Below are 23,020 nucleotides of genomic sequence, written 5' to 3' on the forward strand. Positions count from 1 at the left end.
TAGGGCTACAGACGCCTCCAGAGGTGGAGAGCTCTGGCTGGGCACGTCCAGGCAGGCAGGACCAGAGGTCACTGTCTGGAGCAAGGGTGCTGGGCTGCCCAGAGCCCCTGCCCTCCGTCTGGGGCCTGTTCTCACGAGGCAGTCGCAAGGCCCCTGGGGAGTGGGCTCCACACGGAGGCTCCCAAGGCAGAGCAGCCCCTTCCTGGGGGCCGCCGCCTCAGTTCTCTTGGAGAGGTGACCACAAGCCTCGGGACAGCCCTGCAAGGGGCCCGAGCATGCCCACTTCAGAGGTGCAAACACCGAGGCTTGCAAGGTACAGCTCGCCCACGCCCGTCAGTAGTGGCTGGGACGAGCCGCCCAGGGGCCACACAGGAGGGAAAGAGCAGGAGGGCATGTCATGGGGACAGGACACAGGAGGCCAGTAGGGGACCCCCGCCCTGCCTCCCCACCCGGGAGGGTCTCCCGATGGCCCCTGCCTGGCTCCCCATGCCCCGGGTGCCCCGGCTGTCAGTGTCAGCTGATTAATCACTCTTAAACGGCAGCCCCACGCTGAAGGAGTCTGATGGGGGCTGGCGGCGGGGAGCCAATTAACCTGAATTACGCTCTTGATTGGGGCCCAATTAGTGTTGGCTGCATGGGGTCAGAAGCAGTCCTGGTGCAGTAATTGTTGAATTAATTCCCTGGCTGGGGAGGGCTGCACCTCCCCGCCCCTGCCCGGGACTCCAGCTGGCTTCCCGCAGCTTCAGTGAAACTGCAGCTTCCCCTTGCCCCGCCCTGGCCTGGCCTGGCCTGGCCCACTCCCCCTGTGGGAGGGGTGACCACATGATGGTCTGGGAAGGGGGCTTGCTCAGACAACCCCCCTCCACGGGCATTCCCATGTATCCCTCCTTCTGCAACGCTTCACTCAGAGAACTCTTCAGCATCACCACCTCCAGGATGCCCCCCCAGGTGCTCCCTGGCTGCACCAGGAGCTGTCTCTGAGGTCCCCGGCCCTGCTTTCCTCTGCTCAAAACTTGCCTCCTTCCGGCTACAGCTGCTGAAGGTGACTACGATCCTAGGATGGTTGCTGCCCCAAGCTTGGCAGGACTCAGCGGGAGCAGGATGAGCAAGAGGAGCAGACCAGCCACCCAGCCTCAGGGCCTAGGGAAGGGCTCTGCAGACACGCCCTCAGGCCTCCGCAGGCTCGTGTCCACGTCGAGGAAAAGTAGATACTGGCCAGTTGGTCCAACGGGCTCACAGAGCTGCTGCCCTCTGCCTGCCCCTTTCCATGAGAACGAAGATCCAGAGAGTGCAGTCGGGAAAGACAGCGAGGGTGAGGCGGCGAGGCTGGGCTTAGTTGTTGGGGGCCGGCTGGCCTGAGCAGGGCACGGGGAGGACCCCGGAGCTGCAGAGGGCTGCGGCCATGGTGAGAAGCAAGGCCCCGGCTCCCACGGCCCCGGACAAGCAGGGCCCCTGAGGAGGGGAGGGTACTGACTTCGAGCTCCGAGGCCCCCAGGCCCCTCCCCACCCACAGGGAGCAGGCTGCTGTCTGGAGGAATCTGAGCGCCTGGGCTCTGGGGCTCCAGGCCCGGTGAAGGGCGCAGCAGCAGGGGATCAGAGCAGGACTCAGGGTAGAGCCCCAGCTGCCCAGGGAGACTGCGACCCCGTAAAGCTCACGGCGGCTCACACCCTTCCCTCCAGCATGTGTGCGCCCATCCTGGACCAACAGGGCTCGTTTCTCTGTCCCCTCAGCCTCCAATTCAAGGGCAGGCCTTGTTCCAGGCATCCCAGGCCAGCAGGGCCCACGCACAGTAGGTGCTCATTAAAGTCCGAGCCTCTTCCAGGGCCCACGTGTGCCGAGACCTCAGCCTGAACCCTAGGTCCTTCTGGGCTCACCGTCCCCTGAAGGGCTCGGGGCCCTGGACTCCTCCGTCTCCAGCAGCCAGGGGCTCTGCGGGGGAGGAGGGAGCAGGGAGGAAGCAGGGGGGGGGAAGGTGAGGAGGGGCCAGGGCATTTGGGCATCAGATGCTGGCTTGGGACTCAGTGGGACCAACACGCACTCTGCCCCCACCCCCGACACCGCCTGCAGGGAATGTGGGGGCTGTCCTCGAGACCCTGGGGAGCACAAAGCCCAGAGAAGGGTGATGGCACACCAGCGATGAGAACGGTGAAGGCCGAGTTACCGACCTTAAACAAACGGTGGCCCCGTAAATCTCTGTGTCCTCAATCTCCAGCCCTCACCCCCAGCTCCTCCCATCTGACCCGCAGCCCCCGCGGCCCCTCCTCAGAAGCCATCAGGCTCCCACTCTCTTCCTCAGAAGCCACTTCTCATGCAAATGTATTCAGAATACATGACATTTCAGAAACATCTATTTGTATATATTTAGACTCCATTTCAAAAGAATTATTCAAAATCGGAGCCATTTGGATGGATGGGTGTGGAACGGATTGTTTCTTAAGTGTGAGCATCAAAAACACTGTGTTTTCTAAGTGGATTACAGATGCTGTAATTATTGAAACATTCAGCTGGGGGGAATTTCAGAACTGTGACTTTTGACTCGGGGACTCAGGACAGGGGCTCAGGGGCATCCGTCCTGAGGACGGAACCCAAGGGCGGCTAAGAGCTCCCAGCTCATCCGCTGCTCTGGTAGAGGCTGAGGTCCCCATACCAGGCAAGGTCCTACATGGGACCTGGGCCTGTCTGCTAGGGCCTGAACCGTCTGCATCCACCCTCCGGCTGACTCACACCCTGACCTGAAGGCTGGGTCCAGTACCTCCAGGGATGGAGCCCCATGCCATGCCTGCACACCCCCCCATCAGAACAGGTGAGCGGAGCTCCCTCCCCAGCAGCACCGGGAAGGAGCAGTCATTGAGCCCCATCCGAGGGGGACTGGTCTCCCAGGAACTCTGCTTCAGAGAGCGACCCTGTAGAACTGGGCAGGAGAATCAAGTAAGCGGGGCTGAGACGTCCAGCAGACAGCTCGGTCCCCACCTCCTGCAGGGAGGGAGGACAGACCCCAGTGACGTGGTTACGAACAATGCAGTAATGCCCTGGCAGCAGGCAAGTAGAATTCAACACTCCCCGGATGAGAAACCCCCAACTCCAACTCAGCCAAGCCACGGACTCGGCATCAAACAGCACCAAACAAAGAAGGCAGCAGGGTCAAGAAGCAGATTAGACAACCAAAGACTGTAAAAACCGAGGGCGACACACGGGTAAAACATCTAAAGAATGAAGGATACGGTCATTGAGAGGCAACCAGGGCCTATTAAGAACGAACAGATCTGGAAAAGAAATGAACTTCTAGAAAGAAACACAGTTTTTGAAGTGAAAGACTTAGCTGACAAGTTCAGCAGAAGACGTGACCCAGCCTAAACCAGAGACGCATCTGAGTGAACCAGCCGTCATCCCAGACGGCAAGCGGACTGCAAAGCAGGAAGGAGGTGGTCCAAGCTACAGAGATGGCAGGAGGCTTCTAACACAGGTCCTGCTGATGACAGGCCTGCGGGGAGCAAGGGGGCAGGACTACGTAAGCGGTGACGGCCGTGGTTTTCTAGGACGGGTTCACACAGGCGTCCACTGACCCAACAGCCATAAAGCAGAAGGGAAAAAATTCATATCTGGGCGTACCTTGGGAAAACCATAGAACTCTAAATACAAAGACAAGCTCTTCAACTGGCCAGAGGAAAAAAAACAGATCTCAAAAATTAAGAAGAAGAATGCAGGAGGACAGTCAGGAGACTCCTCAGTAGCTGAATGGAGCCAGCCAGCATCGGAGGGAACTCCTGACAGAGCAACACCCCGTGTGACAGACGTGGGCAACGCGGCAATAAAGACAAACAGAAGCTGTCCGCATGGAACTTCCCCCGTGGTCCAGTGGTTAAGACTCTGCGCTTCCAATGCAGGGGGCACTGCTTTGGCCCCTGGTCTGGGAACTAAGATCTCATAAGCCTTGTTGACTAAAAAAACCAGAAAACAAAAAACTGTCTACATGATCACCAAGACTGGTCCCAAAAAGTGACTTCAGGAAGGAGAAAGAGCCCAGAAGATCTGAGATGAAAAGAACCACTGGAGCCCAAGGAGATGACACAATGGATCCTCATTCACAGCAGCTGCAAAAATCACAGCACCCCACCAGGGAGTCTGTTAAGAAAAGAACTGAGGATGTCGGGGGCCCAAGGCAGGGGCCTGAGCTCACACATCCTGTGTGTCCATCAGGAAGGCACAGCAGTCAGGTCTCTGCCTTTAGACTTTGCAGCCAGATCTCAAGGGAAACAAATGAAAGATGGAAATAAACTGCAAGAAAAAAAGGAACTAATTTCTAAACATCCATGGATTAAAGAGATGTGATTAAACCCAACAAAAGAAACTGGGTTAGAATCCTGGATGTTAAGAACACTATTGGAATCCTCGCTGACACCTGAATGGAGTCAATGATTTGACAGTAACATCTGATAAGCGTGATTTATTGATTTGATGGCTGTGCAGAAGCACGTCCTGGCCTTCGGTACTTCCACGCTGAGGTATCATGGAGCAACACTGTGGCTATAAGTGACTCAGGACAAAGAAGTGCCAAAGACCAGGGAGCATGGCTTACAGGGGTGCAGGATCTCTGAGTCCCAGCTCTGCAACATTCATGTAAATTTGAAATCTTTATCAAAATAAAAAGTTTACAACTTAGAACTAAAAAAGCAGTTTTCAAAAATAAAGATAAGTGGAAATCAAAAAGTAAGATGAGACAAACGAGAGCTCATATATCAGCCGTGGCTGAAGCTCAGTCAGGACAAGAGCTAGACTGTCACTATGGATTTTCAAATCCAGCTCAATGTAATTTACAAGCGACATATCAAAAGCATAAAAGAATAGGAAAATACATTGTGAAAGCATTAATCAAAAGAAAGCAGGAATAGACCCATTGAGAGCAGACAAAATGGGTTTTAAGATAAAAGGCATCATGTGGGATAGGAAAGGTCACTTCATAATGCTGAGTTTCAATTTACCAAGATGATACACCCACCCTAAATTCGTATGCAACCTAGAAAAAAAGAGCCATAGAATATATAAAGGAAACATTTATAGAGCTACAGGGAAAAATTTCCAAATCTAGCAATGTGGTATAAGATTTCAACAGATTTCTCTCAATTTATGATGTCAGGCAGACTACAAAAGGGAAAGATACAGAATATCTGAATTACCTAGCTTGGTTTATTGGACACTAATAGAACTTTCCATGTCTGTGTATTTAAAGAATGCACGTTCTTCTCTCATACACATGGAATATTTGCAGAATTGGAAAGCTCTAAGCCATAAAGAAAGTCTTAACAAATTTCACATAAAAGAAATCCTCTAAACAAAATGCGACTATTAGAAGATAACAGAAAAGAGCAAATTTAAAATCCCCATGCATTTAGAAATCCTACCATTCATTTCTAAATAACTCATGGGTCAGAGAAAAAAAATCATAATAGATAAACTATTTTAAATTGAACAATAATGGACATATGATATATCACTACGTGGAGCCACAGTAAACTTGGCCCTTTAGGGGGGATTTGTAGACTCAAAATGCTGATGTCAGAAAACAAGAGAAGGGCTGCCACGGCATGCGCTGAGCACCAGGCTGTAGACACCAGGAGGGAGAACAGCCACACAATGCAGAGAAAGGGAAACCAGAAGATGAAAGCAGCAGAAGATAGAACAACAGCGCCAGAGGTGCTAATTAAAAGGACTAGCGTCCGGAAAGAGTGAGCAGGGCAAAAAAGAACTGGACCGATGAGGCAGATGAGAGAGGTACAGACCGCAGATGAACCGGACACGGTGCAGTGATTAGCAGGTTGTTAGCACCTGGAGCCTCCACGCCGAAAAATCGAGACCAGTGGATAGACTCCTAAAACAGGCAGCTTACCAAAAGAGTTGAGAATAAGACAGAATCTGAATGGTCTGTGAGCACTCTGAGAACTCAGAGAACAGGGGAAACAGAGGGAAAACACGCCCCTAAGCTCCACGTGAAGCAGACAAACGTGTCATTACAGTTGGACAAGGTCATAAGGAGAAGGGGAGTGCAGAGGCCCATACAGAAGCGACAATCCCAAACAGAGCAGCAGCGAGAGAGAACCCACATCGTCATCACTTGCTGTTATTATTTACTCTGGGGAGAACCTAAGAAGAGCGACACGCAACATGCACCAAGTTAACAGATTAAAAAAAACAAATAATCATCTTAACAGATAAATATATACATGGTATAATTGGACACCCAGCCCATACTTTTTCTAAAAAAACTCTTGTCAAGCCCTTAGCAAATATCCTTCATCTGACAAAGAGTACAATAAATCTAAAATTAACATTCTTCATGGGCTAAGGTTGGAAGCATTCCTTTTTAAAATTAGGAACCAAACAAGGAAGCCCATCTTCCCTCTTTCTAAGTCAGGACTCACCAGGGTTCCCTGCCTACACAGTGATCAGGAAAGAGAAATTAAAAGGCATAAGTATCAGGATGGAAGAAATAAAGCTGTTATTATCGATAATAACAGGATTATCTTCAAAGGAAACCTAACAGAATCCTTAGGCAAAGTATGAGAAATAATTAGACATTAACATCTGGTTGAACATAGACTCAATTCACAAAAATCACACACATTTCTATATACCAGCAACATGCTGGTACATGTACCATTTGTAGAAGCAAACAAACAAACAAGTTTAGGTATATACCTTTTAAAAGATATGAGATATATATTATATATATATATAGAGAGAGAGAGAGTCATTGTTTAAATGTATTTTAAAACACTTTAAAAGAAATAAATAGATACACTGTGGGCTTCCTTGGTGGCTCAGAGGTTAAAATGTGTGCCTACAATGTGGGAGACCTGGGTTCGATCCCTGGGTCAGGAAGATCCCCTGAAGAAGGAAAAGGCAACCCACTCTAGTATTCCTGCCTGGAGAACCCCATGGAGAAAGGAGTCTGGTGGGTTATAGTCCACCGGGTAGCAAAGAGTCTGACACGACTGAGTGACTTCACTTTCTTTAGATACACTGTATTCACAGATAGGAAGTCCCCATACCATGAGGATATCAGTTCTTAACAACTGGAGCCACAGATGCAATGCAGTTCCAATAAAAATTGCTGACTTGGTTATTTATGGAAACTGACGAGGAGATTCCAAAACATACACAGGAGTGCAAAGGGCCAGGGAGACCAAGGACAGTGCTAGAAATAATAAGGGTGGGGCCACCTGCCAGAGAGTGTCGCTCAGCACAAAAGCAGAGATATGAGCACAGGGAGGCCGTGATGTGGGAAGAGGACTCGGCAGGACCAAAAGGGACCACCCGGGGCCTGTATGGGACTGGGAGCAGGGCAGAGAGAGACACGAGGATGGGTCTTCAGGCGCGGTGAAGGCAACTGAACCCCGGAGCTGGAATGTAAGAGGCAGTTGGAGGTCTGCAGGAAAAAACAAAGGAGAACACTTCCCAGACGCGGGGTGTGGGGGGGGGGCAGGAGTGGGCGCGGGCACCCGGAGTCCTCAAGAGACTCCACGAGGCGGGAGGGTGGTGATGTTGGCAGCGGGACCAGGTGCAGAGCAGTGTCGTCCAGGTTAGAACACGCACACGTGTGTGTACATTCCGCAAATCACTGAGGAGCAAAAACAAACACTCCAAGTTTTTAAATGGGCAAAAGGCATGAACAGACTTTTCACAGCAAAGGAAACACAAATATAAACATACAAAAATTCCAACTGCGTTAGTAATCAAGAAAATGCAAATGAGGACCACAATTACACACTATCTCACTCCCACCAGACTGGCCAAGATTAGAGAAGCTGACGATATCCAACACTGCGGGCAGAGCCCACACGTCGCTGTGGGGAGTGCGATGGTCAACACCCATCTGGTCAAGTTGAGCCATCCACGTGCCTCTGACCCAGCGGCCCTGCTCCTCGGCCATAACCCAGAAAAAGCCTTCCCCACCAAGCACACACTCGAGGGGAACACCCTTCCATCCCGAGGGGAGCGGACACACGAACTGTGACACACTTAGTGTCACATGGAACCAGTGAGATGTGTGGACTGGAGCCACGCACAAGCACACAGCGAGTCCTAGGAAAGGGGCTGGATCCAAAAGGCAGCCAGTCTTGGGGAAGGAAGGAGAGTCCGGCTTGATTTTTATGGAGATAAAACGCAAGCACAACCGAACAACCAACACAGAGCAGTCTAGGGCAGTAGGCGAGCTGGGGGGGCCGAGCTGCCCCGGGCACAGGGCCCATCCCAGTGGCCTGCCAAGGGGGCTGCTGGAGACCTACCGCATCTTCACACCTTTAATCATTCAGTATGCGAAGTGTACAACCTTGTGCGAGTATCAAACACTGTATTAGGAAAAGGCCATAACGATGACAGTGTGGGGACTGGCCAGGGCTTTGCAGCAGGTAGCTGTAGCCGTCACAGCACTCAGGCCCTCCCCCAGGCGGGCTGAGACCCATCGGGGCCAGGGGAGGGCTGTGGGGGTGAAGATACAGGGGTGCAGGAGGGCTGGATGCTCCCCAGGCAGAGAAGTAGGAGGGCCTGGGAGGAGGCCCCCTGGATGTGCCCCAAACCCCAGGGCCCAGGGGCCCAGGGGCCCAGGACAGGCGACATCCTCCCTCGAGGGTGGACCCAGCCACCAGGGAGAGCAGGTCTAGGGCTGAGAAGGGAGCAGGTCCGGGGCTGAGAAGGGAGCAGGTCCGGGGCTGAGAAGGGAGAAGGTCCAGAGCTGAGAAGGGAGAAGGTCCGGGGCTGAGAAGGGAGAAGGTCTGGGGCTGAGAAGGGAGCAGGTCCAGGGCTGAGAAGGGAGAAGGTCCAGGGGTGAGAAGGGAGAAGGTTCAGGGGTGAGAAGGGAGAAGGTCTGGTTCTGAGAAGGGAGAAGTTCCAGGGCTGAGAAGGGAGAAGGTCCAGGGCTGAGAAGGGAGCAGGTCCAGGGGTGAGAAGGGAGAAGGTCTAGGGCTGAGAAGGGAGCAGGTCCAGGGCTGAGAAGGGAGAAGGTCCAGGGCTGAGAAGGGAGAAGGTCGAGGGCTGAGAAGGGAGAAGGTCCAGGGGTGAGAAGGGAGAAGGTCTGGGTCTGAGAAGGGAAAAGGTCCAGAGGTGAGAAGTGAGAAGGTCCAGGGGTGAGAAGGGAGCATGTCCAGGGCTGAGAAGGGAGCAGGTCCAGGGGTGAGAAGGGAGAAGTTCCAGGGCTGAGAAGGGAGCAGGTCCAGGGGTGAGAAGGGAGCAGGTCCGGGGCTGAGAAGGGAGAAGGTCCGGGGCTGAGAAGGGAGCAGGTCCAGGGCTGAGAAGGGAGCAGGTCCAGGGGTGAGAAGGGAGAAGTTCCAGGGCTGAGAAGGGAGCAGGTCCAGGGGTGAGAAGGGAGCAGGTCCGGGGCTGAGAAGGGAGAAGGTCCGGGGCTGAGAAGGGAGCAGGTCCGGGGCTGAGAAGAGAGCAGGTCCAGGGGTGAGAAGGGAGCAGTTCCAGGGCTGAGAAGGGAGAAGGTCCAGGGCTGAGAAGGGAGAAGGTCCAGGGCTGAGAAGGGAGAAGGTCTGGGGCTGAGAAGGGAGAAGGTCCGGGACTGAGAAGGGAGAAGGTCCGGGGGTGAGAAATGTGAGCAGGTCCAGGTGTGAGAAGGTCCCAACCCGGGGCGGGAGGGTCACTGAGGTTAGTTGTGTGTGTGGTGACGAGTCCCTAAGTCCAGGGAATGTAGGATCAGGGTGGTCTGTCCCCAGACCCCCAGGGAGGGCAGGCCTGGCCCGAGGCCACGAGAGAAGAGGACGATGGAAGTTGGGGTGGAGGTGGCTTGCTGGGGGTAGGGGTGTGAATCTGAGCAAGGGGAGGTTTGGACCATCATTCAAAAATGCACAGCCCTTCTCTTGGGCCTCTCCCTCCCTCCCTGAAGGACCATCCGCTGCAGCCCCCCAGCCCCCCTCTGGCCTATGAAGGGCCCAGGGGGTGCAGTACAGCAAAGGGTCACTTGCAGCTCCCAGGCAGACCCTCAAAGCTTCTGTTCGATTCTTCCACTGCTCTCATCTGCTGTGAGCCTGGCAAGGGGAGGCTGCCCACCAGTATGGGTTCCAGGGTCAAACACAGGAGCAAGGCACCTCCATCCCGCTGTGGGTTTGCAACACAATCGAGAACCAAACCCACCCTTGGGCTAATTTTTACTGCAGCCAAACAGCCTGTGTTGACTGATACAGGGAGGAACAGGATGAGCCCTGTTTAACAGAGGGATTGGAAATCCCGCTGCTAGCCAGCCATGTGACCCTTGGCGGCCCTTGAGGCCTCTCCAGCCTCTCACCCGCTTCTCCAAAGTGGACAGCACGGCCCCAGCAGCCCTTACCATGGGGCACGGCTGGTGCTGTGGCTGGCAGCTCGGTGACTGTGTGCTGGTCTGTAACTCAGGCAGGCCCTGAGTTGACCAGCCCCACCCGGAAACCTCAGGCTCACAGCCATGCACTCCTCTCTGGTTTTCACATCTCTTCTGCCAGCGGCAAGCGCGAGCGCATCCTGAGGGAAGATGCAAACCCAGGGAACAGAAGAGCTCTGCACAGCCATGCCAGAGCGAGGCTCCCTCCCCAGGGCAGGAGCAAGCTGAAATCCTCCAGATGCTGGTGCCTCTGGTGTGGGGGCAGCAAGGTGGATCCCAGACCCCTTTCCCAGCAGACGGCAGTGCAGGCTGGGCCAGCGGGAAGGAAAGCAGCCGTCAATGCCGCTGGCCATCTGCGTGGCAGAAGCCTCGCTCGCGGTGACAGCATCAGGACGGCTTAACAAGCCAGGATCAGAGCTGTCCCCTCGCTTTGGTTTCCTCTTCTGAGCCTTTTTGTCAACCCTGTTGACAGTATCACTAATGAGCTGTCATCAGATGTTCCTGAAGCCACAGTGAAGAACCGGGGTGGGGCCGGGGGGCGGGGGTAGGGAAGTGGGGATCACGGAGTCTGTGCGCCCAGGACCTCCCTGATGTGTGAGGTCAGGTGGACCACTGGGTGCTGGTGATGCAGGCAGGGGTTAGCCTAACTGCCACCCCTGCTTCTTCGATGGCCACAAAGCTCCTACCCTGGGGCTTCAGGAAGAAACAGGTAGAGCTTCTCAAAGGGGAGGGACAGCGCTTACTGACCGTGCTTTCCCTCCCAGGGCCCCCGCAGACTGACTAACGTGAGACACCGCCCCCCCGGCCTGGGGTCTGAGCCTGTAGAGGAGGGCAGTCCTGAAGGATGACCTGGCGTCCAGCACCCCGCCTCTGTCCGTGGTGCTGACACTCTAGTGACACTGCTGCAGCCCGTTCACAGGCTGAGGATGCCAAGACCCGGGAACACACAGAGGGCAAGGGATGGCGTCAGGCCCATCAGACTTCTCACCCACCCCCACCTCAGTCAGACCCCTCTTCTGCAGAGTCTGACCCCAGACCTCCAGGACTCATCCGACAGTGCCCACTTGGGGCTTCTCCGGGCTCATGGTTCCCACCGGTTGAGGCTGAGAAGGAGAAGCCAACCTCCCAAAAGCCACAGTTGAGGAAAGCTGGGCCCCACTCTTTGGGAAGCACAGGAGGCTGGGGGCAGAGCGTGGGGACCGTGCATCCTGCTCACACCCCTCCCAGCCCCACGCATCTGGGACAGCCAGCCAGCAGCTTCTGCCGATCAGGACACCTGCCTAGCCCAGGCAGGCTGCCTGGTGCCCCTGCCCGCTGAGAGCAGTGGTTAGGCCAGAGCGCTCCCACCCTGGAGACAGACCCGTGATTCGCCGGAGGGATGGCGTCCTGAGTCCCAGCAGCCGTGCTCCACGCCTCTCGTTCCATCTGCAGAGCATGCGCTCGGAGGGAGAGCTTGTTTGATGTCTGGGCGATTTGTTTGGTTTAATTTTGTTGTTCCCCATCTCTGCTGTCAAGAGGTAAACAGACACGCTGCTTGTCTTCCAAGGAGGGCCAGATTAATAATGCATTGGCAGCGGGTGGAAGAGCACGACCAGGACGCAGTCACCAGGGTTTCCATCCGGGCTGAGCCTGCAACTGGCTGTGCACACCAGGCCAAGGCTCTGAGCCTCTCTGGGCCTCTTCTCTCCTCATGGATAGTCTGAGGCTGGGGTCCTGACCTCCGCCCCCATGGTGGTGCTGGAGGAGACAGTGCTCGCCGCAAGAAGGGAGGCCTGCCTGTGCTGGGTTCCCGATGGGCGTTTTCCTGGGCAAGGGGATTCTTCCAGACAAGGAGAACGGCTCAGAGATCATACGAGGCCTCGTCAAAGTCACACAGCAAGTAACTAATGCAGCCAGAACTCAGGCTGGGCCAGTTCTAAGCTCCACTCCTTCCCCGGGAGGAGCTGGTCAGGACCACACAGCTCTGCAGGCGCCCCTGTCACTTCCTGTCATCACTGCCACCATCACACCCACGTCAGGCCCAGGGGCAGCCTCAGCATCGCATCCCCATTTGGGGATCTTCCTTGCACTGGGTACCGCCCAACCATCCCCCAAACCTAGGTTGTCTCTTCTGTGCCCTGGGCACGTTGCCTCCTGCCTGCCCCACAGACGGCAGACATGAGGATCAGCTGAGTGAGGGGTGGGTGCCCAGAGCTGGGGCGCAAGCCCCCTCCACCCTGCCCTGCACCTCCCACCCTGGAGGACGGCGTCTGAGGCCTCACACAGACGAGGAGCCCCGGCCAGGCCAGTCCCTCCCAGGGCAGGTGGCATTTGGGGGAGACTGGACGGGCAGGTGATGCTGACTCAGGAAAGACAGACTGTGCGGCAGGACGGGCTTCAGAGGCGGATGACGGGATGCCTGCCTGGCCACTGCTGGCTGTGACTTCACGTGTGTGATGCTGCAGGAACAGCAGCAGGGACATGAACTACAAGGCAGGGGACAAGCCGGGGACGAGGCAGGCGGAAGTCTCAGGTCGCCCCACCGTGGCTGCCCACTTACCCTTCATCCCTGTGGCCCCCAGACCCTGTCAGACCTGAGGTTTGCCTGGGATGGGGCTGTAGTGAGAGCTGAGCCTGTTCCAGGGACAGCAATCAATTCCACGCAGATACTCCCGGCTTCTGACTGTGGGGGCTACAGTTCTGCCTCTCTCTCCCCTTCTTTCCCAGCAGAAAGCACAGGAGAGCCGAGGGCCGGTCCCGTGGGCCTGGTAGCACTGAGGTTTTCAATGAAACAATCTATATCTGTTTGCGGAAGGCAGGGCCCGGCCAGCTGGATTCCTCTGGGATCCAAGCCTTGGGGCTGTGGCCGGCCTCCAGGCGGCCCATGTGTTCTGAGGCCTGGCTTGGAGGCCTCCTCTTTGCCCCAGCCTTGCCCCTCCCTCCACTGAGGAGCTGCTCCCCCCAACCAAGCCCACCACCCTCTCCAGACCACCTCCAGCAGCTCGACATGGTGGACAGGACAATTATTCCCTGGGCTGCCAGAGCACTCTGAAGCCCTGTCTGTGCATGGTGGGTGGGGTGGGGGCTGCCCCCCGGACCCTTGCACCCATCTCTCTGTGGCCATCCCCCCCAGTTCCTCCCACTGCTGGGTCCTTCCAGCATAACACTCGCCTGGTTCGGTGAGAAATCCCGAGATGCGAGGGCAAGCCCGGGCATCAGAGACCTGGGTTCAAATTCTGACCCCACCCTGTTGCCAGCTGCATGATTTGGGGCAAGTGCTGGCTTTTCCTGAGTTTCAGCCCCACATCCACAAAGCGCGCAACAGTGGCTATTTGTCACGAGAGTAGGACGGGGACCGGCCACACTCTGGGGCTCTGCAAGCTGTAGCTCCATCCCCTGACCACTCTCCCTGCTTGGTGGGGTGCGCAGCAGCTCCTCCGGCAGATCCCGGACACTCAGGCTGCACCTGGCCTGTGCTGTGGGTCAGGAGGGTAGAGACGCACACGTGCCCGCCCGGAGAGCTGGAGGCCAGGGGAGACAGGTCCCGAGGGCAGGATGAGGACAGTGGGGTGGGAGCGCCATAGAGCAGAGGAAGGCACGGGACCTGGGGGCTGCTGTCTGCACCAAGCACAGGGTGTGTCCTATGGTGGGGCTGGGGGAGAGGGGACAAGGGGGGGCCAGGAGCGCGTGCGACCTCCCTGGGCTCCCCACCCCCACCTGCACCACCCTCCTGGCACAGCAGGGACTCTGGAAAGGAGGGTCCACAGGCCAATGTCACAGCCACCCTAAGACAGGCACGCTGGCAGCCCCGAAGGGCACGGCGGCAGTGCTGGCATTGTGGAGGGCTGAGCTCTTAGGGACAGAGGCCTCCGGGGCTTGGAGGGTAAGGACACAAGTTAGGATGTCAGCCCACCTTGGGGAGGCCTCCACAGACGATCCAAGCATCTCACAGACAGAGATCACTTTCTTCTCCCTTCTCCCAGGGTTGGTCCCAGACCTGTTGTGGGGAACTTGCTCTTATTCCCAAATCACCACCACAGCCTGATCCCCAGCTCCGTCATCACCACCACTGCTGCCATCACTGCCACCAGCACCACATCACCACCGTCATTATCTTCACCATTATCATCATCATCACACCACCATCACCATCACCATCATCAACTTCACCATCACCATCACCACCACCATCACCATCACATCACCACCATCAGCAACTTCACCATCACCATCACATCACCACCATCAGCAACTTCACCATCACCATCATCATCACCACCACCATCACCACCAGCACCACCATCACCACCACCACCATCACCATCACATCACCACCATCATCAACTTCACCATCACCATCATCATCACCACCACCATCACCATCACATCACCACCATCATCAACTTCACCATCACCATCATCATCACCACCACCATCACCATCACATCACCACCATCATCAACTTCACCATCACCATCATCATCACCACCATCACCATCACATCACCACCATCATTAACTTCACCATCACCATCATCATCACCACCACCATCACCATCACATCACCACCATCATCAACTTCACCATCACCATCATCATCACCACCATCACCATCACATCACCACCATCATTAACTTCACCATCACCATCATCATCACCACCACCATCACCATCACATCACCACCATCATCAACTTCATCATCACCATCATCATCATCATCACCACCACCACCACCATCACATCACCACCACCATTTTCACCATCACCACCATCATCACCATCATCATCACCATCTTCATTTTCACCATTATCATCTTCACCACCACCACTACCACCATCACCACCATCACCACCATCACCACCACCATCACCACCATCACCACCACCATCACCATCAGAATAAGTCACTGTGTTAAGTGCTCCCCAGGCAACCAGCATTACCAGTTTGTGTTTTACAGCAAAGGAAAACAAAGAGCAGAGAGATTCAATGATGTGCTCAAAGCCATACACGGGTAGTCACTGCAGAGCTGGGACTAGAACCCAGTCTGTCAGACTCCAGGGACTGTCCTCACATGTTACAGAAGCAGCAGTGTCCCCTACTCAGCCTGGTTTCTGAAGAAGTGAGTTCCTGCTATGGATGTGGACAGGATGCTGGGCTGATCTGGTTCTCCAGACCCCCGTTTCCCTGGGCCTCTCCTGGGTACTGGGAGGGGATCAGGCTCATTTGCATTCAATTTGCATACAGCTGCTGAAAATGAGCCCAAATTCCTACCACTTTAAAACTGCATTGTTTCTGCCTTGAAAGGGACCTTCCCACGCACACAGCCATCCCCGTCACCCTACCGAGGGGTGGTGTCCCCTTGTCACCTCTCTGGAGGAGTCAATTCCCCACTCCCAGCCAGCCCCCACCTGGGGGTGACTGCAGCCTGAGCCTCCTTCCTCCTTCCTCTCCAGGGGCCAGGGGTCCCCATGGCCCTCCCCATGGTGGAGCGGGCAGGGGCAGGGGGAGGAAGGTCCTGCAGGGGAAGATGCTGGGGCCACTGGCATGAGCCGGAGTCCTCTGTGAGACCAGCACCCCGGACAGCCAGGCGGTCAGTCAACACCGGGACTGGGCCAGATGCCAGATGCTGCCTCCAGGAGCCTCCTGCCTCCTCCAGACCATCATCATTCTGCGGGACCCCTGGCCCCCCGCAATCTGCCCACCCTGCCCTCGGATACTCAGCCTGGGATTGTCAGCCCAGGAGGAAGCTCTGTTAGGAGGGCCGCCTGGAGGCTGGGGGTCAGGGGCACTGTGGACAGGGCCCGGGCTCTCTTAGACCTGGCCTGAAGAGGGGCCTGTCTGACCAGGGGCCAGGGACTATGGGGTGCACCTCCTCCTGGGGCATGGTGGGGAGCACAGAGGCTGGAGGCCTGGCCCCGGACGTGCAGCCCTTCCACTGCCCCGAGTCCGGCTCTCTTCTGCCTCCTGCAGATCAGCTGCCTCCCTGAGAAGCCCTTCTGCACGCCTGGTGCCCCATCCAGGAAGTGGACCATGCCCATCTCTGGGTTCCCAACTCTGCCCGGGAGGCAGGCAAGGGGTGCACACCTGTGCACACCAGTGCACAGGCACACAGAACACACACATGAACACACATAAACTTCATGCACAGCACAACACGCCTGAGCACACACACACAACGGGCATCACCCGAGGGCCTGGCCACCCCTGCGGCCCTCCTGGGCTGTGAGCAGTGCTGGCTGTGTGTCTCGGAATCTTGGACGAGCCTTCACCATCTGGCCTCATGGGGCTCATCTGATCACAGGTTGAGACTCTTCTCATCTCGGGGGCTCAAAGGTACCCCTCAGGGTTGGAGGGAAGCAGGGGGCAGGCACTTCTAGCTTAAGACAGTCCCACCACCCCTCGGGCTTCCCAGGTGGCTCAGTGGTAAAGAATCCACCTGCCAATGCAGGAGACAAAAGAGAAGTGGGCTCAAACCCTGCATCAGGAAGATCCCCTGGAGAAGGACATGGCAACCCACTCCAGCATTCTTGCCTAGAGAATTCCATAGACAGAGGAGCCTGACGGGCCACAGTCCACGGGGTTGCAGAGTCAGACAGGACTGAGTGACAGAGCATGCACGCACTGCCCTGAGACACTTCCTTCCTCCTTGGGAGGCCGTGGGGGTTTACCCTCCATCCTGGTCTGGCCCACGGGGCTGGCATTTCATTCATCCCTGCAGCACTTCCTCTCGGGCCTCAAGGACATCCCTCACCCTGGTCTACAAATTGGGGGTGTATGCCAGGCTGGCCACCAGTGCCCGGCTGGATTCCCACACCCATAGGGAGCTCTACTCATGATGTTAGTACAGCAGGAAGAACTCGGGAGGGGGCCCCAAGTCAGGGCTAAGCCTGCTCCCAAAGGCGGGCTCACCTCCCCTGAGCAGATTTCTTCCCGGGTCAAGAAAGGGTGAGGGGGCCTCGCTGGGAGGGGCCCACAGAAGCTCAGGACTGCAGTCACCCACCGTGGGCCCCAGGACATGAGCCGCTCCCTGCTGCCTGTGGGCTCCAAGTGCCCCCACCCAGGTCTGGTACCCAGGCCTGCTGGAGAGCCGGTGGGGGGCTCGGTGGGGGACGGGAACAGCCCACGGAGTCGTGCTGAAGCTAGGCCACTGGCTTGAATGTAGACCCACCCAACCCGAAGCTGCTCTGAGTTGCCAAGGACACGGGGGCAGGTGGGGCAGAGTGGGGTGTAGGGCTCCCCAGTTTCTCTGTGTTGTGCCCGTGACCTCTGCCCATCCATCCAGGCGCAGCGAGCCCAGTAATGAGCAGACTGATTTAAATGTTTGCCTGGGGTTCTGTTTCTGCTGGCAATCATTTCTAGAGGGAATGGAGGAGCAAACAGAGCCAGGTGGGAAAAGGCCCGGCCTAGGGCCCGGCCTGAGGCCCGAGTGAGGCTCACCCTCCCGCCCCCATCACCCCCACCCCGTGGCCCCGCCAGCTGTCCCTCCACGCGCTTGGATCCCAACTCACATTTACATTTCTCAGCAGATGGCAGGGAGAATCTATAACAATGCGATCATGAGAATGAGATTCTCCAGTGTTCTCGGTACCCAGGGGCTTGGGCCTTGGCAAATCCAATCACTGCTTATTTACCCAGCTCACCTCCAAATTAAAATGCACCCTCCCCCCCCACCCAGGGTGGGCTCCCAGCTGGGCCAGGGCAGCAGGGCCCACGCCCACCGCCCAAGTAAGGCCTCGCAGCTCTCAGGTCACGACATCCTGTCACTGGGGACAGGACGGAGGGCTCCAGCCGGGGAGCCCCTCCTCGTCCTCCCTGGAGGTTCCGGGTCTGGGCCAGGCTGCCCAGAGGGCCCTTTGTGAGTCCTGCCCTTTGCTGAACTTGGATGAGTTCAGGTGCTTTCACTCCTCAGGCCAGCACCAGACATCAGGCCTGACCCACTGGAGACCTTCCTTCTTTCTGCATCTCTAATCTCCCCTGATCAAAACCGTGCCTCCGTTTTGCCTCCTGGTGCCTCTGATGCCCCAGCCTTGCCCACACCTGGGCAGTCATGAGGAGCAGGAACCACATGGTTTGTGATGACCGAGCACTGGCTTGTGCTGAGCGCTGTCCTGGGGGCCGGGGCACCCAGAGCCCAGCCTCGTGGAGGTCGCCTGCCCAGGACGACAAGGACTCGCAGGGCATGTGGGCAGGCGTGTGGCAGGGATTGCGGATGCCTCACTGAGGAGCACATGTCTGAGTGAAGACCTGCAGGGAACAGGCAGTGAGGACCTGGAAAGCCTGCAGGACAGGAGGGAGAAGGCCAACCTCGATGAACAGCGGGGGCCAGGATGGGCATTCCCCGCTGTCTGCTGCCGCCCAAGGGCAGCTAGAGAGTTCCCGCTGAAGGGCGGGGGACGAGGGGGCTGTTCTCAGCTCAGCATCGTCCGTCATCCGCCTCCTGGAAGCAGCACCCTGGGTGGGGGTGGGAGGACACTGTTTCCCCCAAAGCCAGTGGTTTTCCGGGTTTCCTGCTAAACCACCAAAAGGCAGGCCACAGGACTCAGCGTGGTCAGCACACGTGTGTCCACGAGACAGAAGGGCCTGTGATGTCCCTCTCCTCAATGTGTGTCACCTCTGATGTGACCTATTGTTACATACTTATGAATTTCCCTTTTTCCTGTGGTCCAGGAATGTTTGTACAAGACTGGATCTCTGCTCTGAAAGTTGCTCTGAAACATACTTCAAAGGCCAGTCTCCACAGGGGAAGGGGGGTGTCTTTCTGACCCATTCCATTTCTTTAATGGTTACAAGGACCACTGATCTATTTATTCTTAAGTTGGTGTTGACAAATTGTACTTTTCTAGAAATCTGTCCATTTCCCCGTTTCCAAACTTGTTGGCCTAAGACTGTTCATAGAATTCTCTCATTACTTTGGAATGTCTGTTCTTTCAATGTTCGATCAACCTTACTAGTGGTTTGTCTATTTTCATGGTCTTTTCAAAGTGCCAGCTCTTGTTGTTTTCCTTCAGTTGCTGCCATCTCCAATTCTTTGCGACTACATGGACTGCAGCATACCAGGCTTCCCAGTCCTTCACTATCTCCTGGAGTTTGCTCAAATCCATGCCATTGAGTCAGTGATGCCATCCAACTGTCTCATCCTGTCGCCCCCTTCTCCTCTTGCTCTCAATTTTTTCCAGCATTAGGGTCTTTTCCAATGAGTCAGCTTTTCACATCAGGTGGCCAAAGTATTGGAGCGTCAGTAATAAATTCTGCTTTGTCTCTATAATCTTCTTCTTTCTAATTTCTCAGGGTTTATTCTGTAGTCATTTTACTCTTATTTAATGTCTTTTTAATATCTTAATTCATTAATTTCCAGCCTTTCTCCTTTTGTTGTATAAGCATTTAAGGCTATTAATTTCCTTTGAAGTACCCCACAGATTTTGATATGCAGTATTTTCATTATTATTCAATTATGTCTTTTTACATATCCATTAATGATTTATTCTTCTTCGACCTCCCATTTATTTAGAACTGTTTAAATTATTTCCCAACATACAAGGAAATTTCTCTTTATTTTTGTGCTGCTGCTATCTAATGAGAGGATTTTCCTAATTGCATTTTTGAATAATTGCAGTGTTTCACCCATTTACTGATTCTTTGAAGTTTGCTGACAACTTGGTCTTTGACCTAAGTCATGATCAAAATCCAGGCATCCTGGAGAAGACTGGGTGTTATCTGCTGTGTTATTTGTCTGAGGGTCTGGTGAGTGAACTGCCGGTGATCACTGAAACCTGAGCCATCTTCACTAATTCCTGGTCCCTGTGCCCATGCTGACGCCTCCCATTCTCAGGGTGGTTCCCTCTGCAGGCAGCAAATTCCGGCTCTACCCATCTATTTGGAGCCTGTTTCTTAAGTGTACAGAGACCAAGGAGTTTTCATCTTCCTGAAGAGCTGAACCGGTCACGCTATTCTATTTAATATATTGATATTTACTTATATGAGGGATATTGATAGTATTTATGTTTGTCTTCACATAAAATCTTGTCCGAAGCTGAGCTAGCCATTCATGCTCTTCCCAACCCTCTGACCACCGTTGTCTTTCTTTACACTTTCTCACCTTCTTGTCCTTAGGTTTTACTGGATTAGTTGTAAATGGCAAAGAGAGATGTTTTTTCCTACAATCTGTTGATTCTTGACATTTAATGGGCCCTTTTAATCCATCCACATTAATCTGTTTACTGGACACGATACCAAAGGTTTGCTGCGGGTTTTCTATTTATCCTATTGTCTTCTTCTATATTATTTTACAGAGAAGGCAATGGCACCCCGCTCCAGTACTCTTGCCTGGAAAATCCCATGGACAGAGGGGCCTGGTGGGCTGCAGTCCATGGGGTCGCGAAGAGTCAGACAGGACTGTGACTTCAGTTTAACTTTCACTTTCATGCATTGGAGAAGGAAATAGCAACCCACTCCAGTGTTCTTGCCTGGAGAATCCCAGGGACGGCGGAGCCTGGTGGGCTGCCGTCTATGGGGTCGCACAGAGTCGGACACGACTGAAGCGACTTAGCAGCAGCAGCAGCTACTAACAGGTACCAAATTTAATGTTGTAATCATTCTTTACAACCAATACACTATCATTGTCCCATTGCTGTTCTGTCTTTTCTAAACATTGACCCACACAAATTAGATGTTACAGTCAAAGTGCACTGCTTAATATGAAACAGTTTTATTATCTGAGTCCTTCATTGACCAGCTTCCTGGCTCACTGCCCATGTCACAGACCTTCCTCCCAGGACCATCGCTGAGTCCACCCTTCAGAGGCTCTTGTCAAAGTCTCTTGGTAGCAAACCCTCAAGCTTTCAGTCCTCTTTGTCCTGGAAGATGGTTTTGCCCAGGGCCTGATTCCAGCTGACAGTCCCTCTCTGGGCCTTGGTCTCCCCACAGCCTCCTCTGCTGAGCCTATGACCGAGCTGGGGGGAGCTGTCGCTCTGTCCCCCTTCCTGAGCCAGCCTCCCACTCAGGGGCCGAGGTTTCCCACCACGTGGAGCCACCCTGTGTTGTGCGTGCCCCCCACTCCCCGTCTGCAGAATGGGGGTGTCAGGGGGTCACGCACCGCCTTTCCTCATTCGATTTTCTTCTTCTGGGACCCTGCCCAGACCCAGGCTGGACTTCTGGTCCATTGCACCCTTTCATCTCTCTGTCACCCTTCCCAGTTTCTGAGGTCCCCCATCACGTTGCCATTTCTCCGGCTAAGCCTCACATGTCATCTGTGACCAAGGATGCCACCAGGCTCCCTGCCGAGTTCTTTGTTCTTAAAAGTTGTCACTGGCCCTTTCCAGACATGCTGGGTCACTTGTGATCATGTTACCATGGCTCATCTTTGTGACTTCACCTCATTTTTAAAATATTCCTTAGAAACTATCTTATGTTAGGTATCTGCTTGATACCTCGGGGGTCTGCATGGGCCAGCTGCAGCTGCCGCATCAAATAACACAGACTCGGCAGCTCTAACAACAGAAATGCAACCCCCGCCCACCCCTGTCCTGGAGGCAGGAGGCCAGAGACGAGGGTTGGCAGGCCTGTCCCCCCGGGGCCTCTCCCCTGGCATGTGGCTGGCCGCCTCCTCCCGGGTCCTCACGCGGCCGTCTCCCCGCGGGCGTCTCTGCCCTGATTTCTTCTTCACGCTGAGGTGGAAGTCACCCCAGGGATCCCACTTCACCTCGATCCCCTCTAAAAGCCTCAACTTCTAACACAGTCACCTGCTCAGGTCCCGGGGTGCAGACCTCCGCACCAGCACTCTGCACCGGCCTGAAGCTCTGCTCCCGTCACTCTGCAATGCTGGCCCCCCTGCCCACTGCAGACTACGTGACCGCTGCCCTGTGGGCTCACGTGATGCTTCTTCCTCCCTCTGAGGGGCCCCCAAAGGCTGTGGGGCCCTCCCCCAGAGAGACCCGTCTGCCGGGATCCCGGATCTTAGGACTGGCCTCTGAGCTGCCTCCGGCTCAGTGCTGGGGTGACTGGGGAGGTGAGGGGGTTGCAGGGAGGGGACAAGCCCAGTTATTTCACTTCTCCCTGCAAACCAGCAAAGCCGTTACAACCATCGATTTCCCCACATTAAGCTGTTTCCTGCACGGGCTCCTAGTAAAAGTAAAGTCGCTCAGTCATGTCCGACTCTTTGTGACCCCATGGACTGTAGCCTACCAGTCTCCTCCATCCATGGGATTTTCCAGGCTAGAGCACTGGAGTGGGTTGCCATTTCCTTCTCCACGAGTCTTCCCAACCCAGGGATTGAACCCAGTTCTCCCAGACTGCTGGCAGACTCTTTACAGTTTGAACCACCCCTAACCTGCAGTTTATCCACCAAGAGCAGACCTGAGATACACCCAGGCTTTGCAGGGCAGAAGGAGCCACCATGGAGAACACCCGGGGACATCTGACCACAGGGACGAGGGGTTGGAAGGACGCTGGTCACACTGAAGAGGGCCAGATGGGCCACTAGGCGGCTCAGGCGCTTTTGTGGACGAGAGTTACTGCCTCACCACTGGCTCTGTGGGGAACAGTGAAACCGGGAAACATCCCTCTCTCTGTGTAGGTCCCACCCTGCGCTCAGCTCCTTCTGAGCCGGGCTGCCCCAGGAGCCCGGGGGTCAGCACGCTACCTGGTTCCTGCCAGGACCTCAGCTTCCTACTTCCGGAAAAGGCTGTTATTACAA

At 55.2% G+C, this 23,020-nt stretch overlaps 1 protein-coding gene across 4 annotated transcripts in view; it reads right to left on the bottom strand.

Moving 5' to 3' along the window:
• The window catches only part of TSNARE1 (t-SNARE domain containing 1), a 115,423-nt gene that overhangs the window by 16,227 nt on the left and 76,176 nt on the right, over positions 1-23,020 (bottom strand). The window lies entirely within an intron of this gene.

This window comes from Muntiacus reevesi, chromosome 12, assembly GCF_963930625.1.
Source record: "Muntiacus reevesi chromosome 12, mMunRee1.1, whole genome shotgun sequence".
Classification (NCBI taxonomy): domain Eukaryota; kingdom Metazoa; phylum Chordata; class Mammalia; order Artiodactyla; family Cervidae; genus Muntiacus; species Muntiacus reevesi.